This window comes from Chiloscyllium plagiosum, chromosome 1 (genome assembly GCF_004010195.1).
Source record: "Chiloscyllium plagiosum isolate BGI_BamShark_2017 chromosome 1, ASM401019v2, whole genome shotgun sequence".
NCBI lineage: Eukaryota > Metazoa > Chordata > Chondrichthyes > Orectolobiformes > Hemiscylliidae > Chiloscyllium > Chiloscyllium plagiosum.
Genome location: NC_057710.1, coordinates 25,033,885 through 25,041,803, shown reverse-complemented (window position 1 = coordinate 25,041,803; position 7,919 = coordinate 25,033,885). Strand labels below are relative to the sequence as shown.

Below are 7,919 nucleotides of genomic sequence, written 5' to 3'. Positions count from 1 at the left end.
ATAACCATATATTTATCCACATTAAACTGCATCTGCCATGCATCTGCCCACTCACTTAACTTGTCCAGGTCACCCTGTAATCTCCTAACATCCTCATCACATTTCACCCTGCCACCCAGCTTTGTATCATCAGCAAATTTGCTAATGTTATTGCTAATACCATCTTCTATATCATTAACATATATTGTAAAAAGCTGCGGTCCCAGCACGGATCCCTGCGGTACCCCACTGGTCACTGCCTGCCATTCCAAAATGGCATAGGATTCACTCCTATGACATCAAGAAATGACTGGAGGCACTGGATACTGCAAAGGCTATGAGCCCTGACAACATTCCAGTAACAGTACTGAAGACTTGTGCTCCAGAACCTGCCACTCCTATAGCCCAGCTTTTTCAGTACAGTTACAACGCTGGCACCTAGCCGACAATGCGGAAAATTGCCTAGGTATATCCTGTAGATAAAAAGCAACCCAGCCAATTACCGCCCCATCAATTTACTCTCGATCATCAGTAAAGTGATGGAAGGTGTCATCAACAGTGCTATCAAGCAGCACCTACTCAGCAATAACCTGCTCAGTGAAGCCCAGTTCGGGTTCACCAGAGCCACTCAGCTCCTGACCTCATTACAGCATTGGTTCAAACATGGACAAAAGAGCTGAATTCCAGAGGGGAGGTGAGAGTGACAGCCCTTGAATCAACGTCGCATTTGACCAAATGTGGTATCATGGAGCCCTGGAAAAACTGGAATCAATAGGCATCGACGGAGAACTCTCAGCTGGCTGGCATCATACCTGGCACAGATATTGAGGCTGTTGGAGGTCAGTCATCTCCGCATCAGGACATCTCTTCAGGGGTTCCTTAAGTTGGTTTCATAGGCTCATAGATTTTCAGCTGCTTCATCAATGACCTTCCCTCCATCATAAGGTCAGAAATGGGGATGTTTGCCGATGATGGCACAATGTTCAGCACCATTTGCAACTCCTCAGATAATGAAGCAGTCCATGTTCAAACGCAGCAATATATGGACAGCTGACAAGTGGCAAGTGACATTTGTGCCACATAAATGCCAGGCAATGATATCTCCAACAACAAGTAATCTAAACATTGCCCCATGACATTCAATGGAGTTACCATCGACCAGAAACTGAACTGGAATAGTCACATAAATACAGTGGCTACAAGGGCAGGTCAGAGGCTAGGAATGAGATGGGTGACTCACCTCTTAACTCTCCAAAGCCTGTCCACCATCTAAAAGGCAAAAGCAGGGAGTGTGATGGAATATTCCCTATTTAGTTGGCTGAGTATGGCTCCAACACACTTTAGAATAAAATGACACTGTTCAGAGCTTTATTGCCACCCCTTCTAACACTTTCAAAATTCACTCCCTCTACTACTGATGCACAACAGCAGCAATGTGTGCCATCCTGAAGATACACTGCAGAAGAGCACCAGATCTTCAACAGAACCTTCCAAACCTGTAACCTCTGCTACCTAGAAAGACATGGGCAACAGATACATGGAAACACCACTTAGAGTGCCCTCCAAATCACACATCTTCCTGATTTGGAACTACAGAGGAACCTTATTATCTGAGCGACACAGGCGGGGAGTTTTTGTTTGGATAATCGAATGCTGCGTAATCGAATGCCAGATAACACAGTTTAGCCAAGCATTGGGACCTTGCGATCTTGTTCTGATAATCTGAAATTCGGATAATCAAATGCTGGATAATCGAGGTTCCTCTGTATATCACTACTTCACAACCACTTCCTAACATGTGGTTATACCCAGTTCACTTTCACCTATACCCATGGACTGCAATAGTTTAAGAAGGGAGCCCTGGATTAGATGCCAGTGTTGTACCTGTACTGGAAGAGCTTGGTTCTGGGAGTGGCAAGTTCTGGAGCACAAGTCTTCTCAAGGACAATTAAGGACAAGCAAATAATGTTGACCTGGCCATTCACACTCAAATTCTGTTATTGACTGAAAATAAATTAGGTTGTCAATAGTAACCCCCAGGATAACGTTGGTGGGGATGGGCAGAAACATATGAAACAGGGACAAGGTTAGGCCATTCAACTCCTTGAGCCTATTCCACCATTCACCTAGATTATGGCTAATCTTCTACATCAATGCCATTTTCCTGTACTATCCCCAGGACACGGAGATGCCGGTGTTGGACTGGGGTGTACAAAGTTAAAAATCACACAACACCAGGTTATAGTCCAACAGGTTTAATTGGAAGCACACTAGTTTCGGAGCAACACTCCTTCATCAGAGTAAAGTGGAGAGGATCTCCAAGAAGATTGCACATATCTACACAGACATCACAATCACCTGATGAAGGAGCGACGCTCCGAAAACTAGTGTGCTTCCAATTAAACCTGTTGGACTATAACCTTGTGTTGTGTGATTTTTAACTTTGTATCCCCAGGACAGATGGTTATATTCTCGCTTTGGGTATTATCATTGGCTGGCACATTTGTGGTGCATTAAGATGATTGGGACATCACTCTGAGAATCTCCTGCTGGGGTATTCTGGGAGTGAGTTGATTGATCAACAAAAGTATCTTCCTTAGGAATATAGGAGCAAGAGTAGTCTGTTCAATGCTTTGAGTCTGCTCTGCCACTCTAGATCATGGTTGATAATCTTTGTCAGTGTCATATTCCCATATTAACCCCATATTTTTTGATGTCATTAAAAACAAGAAATCTATCAATCTTGCTCTTACCTTATTCAAAGACTGAGCTTTCACAACCCTCTGGGGTAGAGAATTCCAAAGATTCACCCCCTTCGAGTACAAAGGTACCTCCTGAACTCAATCCTATAGTTTGCTCTTTATTTTTGGATTTTCCATGGAATGTAACTTTTCAAATTTGTTTCTATCATTTCTCTGATATGTACACAATCATTTCAGAGTTTAACCATGACTGATACTCTTCCAGACCAAAGGTCTTTCAGTAATAGTTATGTCAGAATAAAACTGATACCTAGTTCCACCCCATTGACCGTTTTTCTTGAGACCCAATTCTCTTTGACCTTTTGCAATTATTAAATTTGACGTCTGCTTATGCTACATTTTATTATCACTAAATAATTCTCACCTCTTGGAAGCCTCTGTTGCATAAAACTAACATTTTTTCATCCCGCAGCAAGCTGTAAGCATTCGCATGGTTATAAATTCAGTGACAACATCACATACACTATAACATTGCAGTAGCTGTCATTGCAATAAGTGGCAGATTTATTGCATAGAGATTTTAATGCAAAGTGAGGCTAGCCTTGAATGTTTCTCTAAGGAAAATAACATCTTACTGGAGTAGCGCCCAGTAATTATTATTTCATGTTTTCTGCCACTTTATTGGCTGACAAACCTAATGACAACAGAGGAAATCAGTGGTTGGATTTTTCCATTTTGTTGAAAAGATGGGAAAAATACTCTTTTCCATCATAAATCACACTGTGGATAAAATTATGGCAAACACCACTTTTAAAATATGTGAGAAGAAAATTACATTAAAGTGACAGGGAAACTGACAGCTGCTCATAAGTTACATAACAACTTCCAAAATGTTTGTTAATTTGGTTGTGGAATTTGCAATTATGTACAAATGCCAAGCTCATCTCTTGAATATTCAAAGACTCTCTCCCAATCTGTAATAATGTCACGGAATGTTCATTTCTCAATACAATAAAAATAAACAGCACAGGAACAGGCCCTTTGGCCCACCAAGCCTGCACCAATTCCTAATCCTTATTTAGACCCATCACTTATTGTCTTTGCATATATTTCTGTTCACCTCATGTTCATGCTTCTATCACGGTATGCCTTAAATGTTGCTAACATGTTTGCTTCCGCCACCTCCACTGGCAGTGAATTCCAGGCACCCAATACTCTTTTTGTGATGTTTTCCTCGTTCTTTGCTAAACTTACTCTCACCTTGAACCTGTGCTTTCTATAGTTGACCTTTCCACTGTATGAAAAAGCCTCTGCAAATCGACGCTTTCTATGCATCTCTATGTGAAGGCAGTCCAATTTATCCACTTCTCACCCTCCAGACCAGCCAACATCCTGGTAAACCTTCTCTGCATCCTCTCTAAAGCATCCTTTTGGTAGTGTAGTGACCAGAACTGCATGCAATACTCCAAATGTTGCCGAAATTTTACACAGCTGTAACATAAATTGCCAACTTTTATATTTGATGTCCTGCCTCACATCAATAGTCAAAGAAGTCAATAATATCCATGACAGAGGAGATTGCTGGATATAGCATTCAACTTCCACCACTGGCACATTATAAGCACAATTTGTAGAATCCACAGTGTACAGCACCTCAAAGAGAAGGACCAACCCCTTTTTCTCTTAGTACAAGTAGGATTGGACAGTAAATAAAGCTTGTCCATATCTCAAAAACATAGGCAAAAACTTAGCAGATGGAACATAATGTGGGAAAATGTGAGATATATAGCATGCTTGCCTTCATCGGTCAGGGCATTGAGTATAAAAGTTGACAAGTCACGTTGCCCCTGTATAAAACTTTAGTTAGGCCACATTTGGAATATCATGTTCAGTTCTGGTTGCCACACTATGGGAAGGATGTCGAGGCTTTGGAGAAGCTGTAAAAATCGTTACCAGGATGTTGCCTGGGTTGGAGTGCATTAGCTATAAGGAGAGGTCGGATAAACTTGGATTGTTTTCACGAGAGTGCTGGAGGCTGAAGGGCAACCTGATAGAATGTAAAATTATGAGTAGCATGGATAGGGTGGTTAGTCAGAGTCATTTTCCCAAGGTGGAACTAATGACTACCAGGAGCGCATAGGTTTAAGGTGAGAGGGGAAGGTTTAAAGGAGATGTGTGAGGCAAGTTTTTATTTTCCACAGAGGGTAGTGGGTGCCTGGAACATGATGCCATGGGAGGTGGTAGAAGCAGATACGATAGCATTGTTTAAGAGGCTTTTAGATAGACACATGAACAGTCAGGGAGTAGAGGGATACGGACCACGTGCAGGCAGATGGGATTAGTTTAGCATCATGGTTGGCACAGACATATTGGGCAGAGGGCCTGTTTTTGTGCTGTACTGTTCTACATTTTATGTTCTTTTGTATACTGGCTTTGGAGGCAGAAAAAGTTCACTTGGTTAATCCTTGAGATGGAGGGAGTTTCTTATGAGGAGAGATGGTGCAGGTTGGATCTTTATTCATTCGAGTTAAGAAGAGTGAGAAGAGACTGTACTGAAACAAATAATATTCTTATGGGGTTTCAAAGGGTAAATGTGGAGCGATCATGCCAGGGGATTCTAGGAGCAGAAGGCATAATGAGGGGTCACCCATCTAAGATAGAAATAAGGAGAAATTTCTTCTCTCAGAGAGGGGTGAATCTGTCAATTCATTACTGCAGACAGGCAGATCTGTCTGGACTGGATCATTACATATATTCTGAGATGAACAGATTATTTTTTAATCAGTGAGGAGATTAAGTGTTATGAGAAAAAGGCAGGAAAATGGAGTTGAGGGCTGTCAAATCAGCCATTATCGCATTGAATGATGGAGCAGATTTGATGGGCTGAATGACTTTACACTTTCATAAGAGTTTGAGCAGAATTAGTCCATTCGGCCCATCGAGTCTGCTCCACATTCAATCATAGCTGATATGCTCCTCACCCCCATTTTTCTGCCTTCTCTCCATATCCCTTCAACCCATTACCAATCAAAAATCTGTCTAACTCCTCCTTAAATTTACTCGCTGTCCCAGCATCCACTGCACTTTGCGGTCGTGAATTCCACAACACTTTGGGAGTCGCAGTTTCACCTCAACTCTGTTTAAATTTGCTACCCCTTATCCTAAAACTAACGACCTCTTGTCTTAGTATGCCCCACAAGAGGGAAGCATCTGCTGCTCACTTTATCCACACTTACTTCTGCTCTATTTCTTATGGTCTTATAAACATGTTGGTTTTAAAAAATTAGTTTGTAAATTGTGTGCACTTGATGGTGAACTTTAAAATAAATAAAACAGACTGATTTACTTACAATGTTTCATGTTTTCAAGAATGCAGAAAACAAAGTATCAGATGATCAAAAGGCAAACAAATGGCTGACACATATGTTGTCCCATGTGGTTGCCTCAAATGAGCCCAAGCCAGAAGAATAACCTCCTTTGCCACTAATAATGCACGGCAGATGGTCACACACTTCTGAGCAACTTCATACACTTTAGCATTGTCCAAGTTGTACAATAAAGCAGAACTGCAAAGTACTTTGGACATTTTTAAGTTTTAATTCCATGGTGTGTTTTTTTTAATATAAAAAGGACTTTTGCTACAGGTGTACATTTCATGCTATCTGGCAAAGTGGGGCACATGGAAAGACACACTTGATATCAGGGCAAGAGCAACTTCAAACAGAGACAGAGAGAGGCAAAACAAGAAACAAATAATGAAGGGGCTAATGATCACTCCCCACCTCTCAGTGGAAAGCCACCCCTTGCAGAGTATTTCTGATTTTTTTTTCAGGAATATATAAAAAGGAGTTAAAAACAGACTGCAACACTGGTCTGCATATGCTAGCAGAAGAAGGCATGCTAGTCAATTGAAGTCCTTGTGCTTTTGCCTGGGTTAGAGCTCTAGTGTACTTTGAAGGTCATAGATGCAGTAACAACCATTATGCACCCTGCTGTTGGAGATAAAATGACTCTCTGACTCAGCATACTGCAAGCCAATCAAAAGGAAACAGGACGAGGGCTCTCTTGCTCGGAGTGCAGTCAGTTTACCACCATTGAAAGGAAACAGGACAAAAGGATTTCAACTAACCTGCAAAAGCCAACAGTCCCAAAGTTCAATTATCAACATTCCCTTGCTTACTCTTCATAACCGACCCAGAGAGATCAGGTAACATTTTTTGGACTCACTCTTTGTTCCAATCTGTGTTGCAATATTTTAATTCTTTTCACATCTAGTAACTAATAAACTCACTCTTTTGCTAACTGGTTCCTTTTAAGAGCATAGCTTCATTTAGTCTGGGAATAAAGCATCCACAAGGGAGGGGATCCTTTATAAATTACTCCTATTGCAACCAACCAAGAGGGCAGGTGAATGGAGCTAGTTTATTCTTCCTCTCGCGAGAGCTTAATAATTTGTGGTGCCCTGTCTTGGAGGTCCTTGTCTGGGATCTGGTGACACCAATGTTGACTGCTTAACTTTGACTAATGTTATCCACCTGAATATGCAGACATGGTTGCCTTTAATTATTGACATGATACTGAAAGAAAGCTCGATACTAAATTATCAGAATGTGGTGTGTGCTAAACTAGAAATACAAAACCACAACCTTCCAAATCACCATTACTGATAACAACTTTTCATTCCAGATGTGCATAATTAACTAAATTTCTGTCTATTTTCACATTTCCAGATTAATAATTACTAACAAAATTACTAGCATGTTATCAATAATGTAAAAAAAGGAACATAATGATAACACTGCACTGTCAATAGATTTAAGCTTGCATGAAATCATAATCAGTTTTTCATCAAATGTTTGTGTGCCTGGATGGTAAAGAAAGCCAAATGGAAAATAAAGCACTCAAAATTTAAAACAAAAAGTTTCGAAGATTCTGAAAGTGCACAGCAGATGAATCCATTTCAGGTAACTTGCTCTTGGTCAGAACAGATTCAGTTCAGTTTCACAGGTGAGCCTTCCCGAAGCATTCAAGATATGAGATGTTGTGGGGTGATATGTATGCACTTTTCAGGCAGTCTTAAACTGCTGTCATTCATTAAGCACCTCTGGACGGGCATGAGACAGCAGCCCCACGACTCCTTGCTCAGAGTGCAGCAAAGGCAGGCATGTCTACTCAGCTTTCCAGTGAGCACTGTCTGTATTTGTTTTCTAATGATGAACCCACGGTAATATTTCATCA

The 7,919-nt window shown here is 41.0% G+C and overlaps 1 protein-coding gene across 2 annotated transcripts in view; it reads right to left on the bottom strand.

Moving 5' to 3' along the window:
* The window catches only part of LOC122558377 (fibroblast growth factor receptor-like 1), a 172,067-nt gene that overhangs the window by 68,740 nt on the left and 95,408 nt on the right, over positions 1–7,919 (bottom strand). The window lies entirely within an intron of this gene.